Source organism: Grammomys surdaster, unplaced genomic scaffold (assembly GCF_004785775.1).
Source record: "Grammomys surdaster isolate TR1022 unplaced genomic scaffold, NIH_TR_1.0 224, whole genome shotgun sequence".
In the NCBI taxonomy this organism is placed as follows: Eukaryota; Metazoa; Chordata; class Mammalia; order Rodentia; family Muridae; genus Grammomys; species Grammomys surdaster.
Window position 1 is genome coordinate 5,828,270 of NW_021604669.1, and position 657 is coordinate 5,828,926.

A 657-nucleotide genomic window follows, 5' to 3' on the forward strand; every position below is an offset into this window, starting at 1 on the left:
CAGTTTTTATGAGGTATGTAAGCAAGAACATATGAGCAGTATGCATGGGGCACAGAGCTGGGGAGATGGCTCCATGGATAATGTGCTTCTTTTGTAAGTACAAGGACCTGAGTTCTATTCCCAGAGTGTATGTTTCAAAAGTCAGGTGTGGTGGTGCATGCCTTTAATCCCAAAGCTAGAGAAATGAAGACTGGTGAAATTCTGAGGTTCACAGGTTAACCAGTCTAGCCTACTTGACAAGTACTAGTCTAGTAAGAGACTCTGATTTATTTCGCAGGTGTGTGTGTGTTTATTTGCTTTGTTTTTTAACTGTTGCAGAATATTAATTACACTGTGAATCCTAAGATTGAATTACTTACTGAAAAAAAAAACTCCTGTTTCTACTTGTGATGTGTCTCAACTCTTAGCATACAACTTTATTCCCTCTGGCTGGAATACAGACACACCCTTAGTATACCTTTAATCCCAAACAATGAAAATAAAGTTAGTTTATAGAAGGAAGCAGCCATGCTTAACAGTGATGTCTAATGGTGTGACAGACAAAATGACAAATCAGAGAAAGATTTAACAAAATAGACTATGCCCAACTCTCATGAGAAGAGAGAAAAGGGGGAAGCTACTTGAGGGGAAGTGCAGAGAGAAATAAGAAGCAGTTTT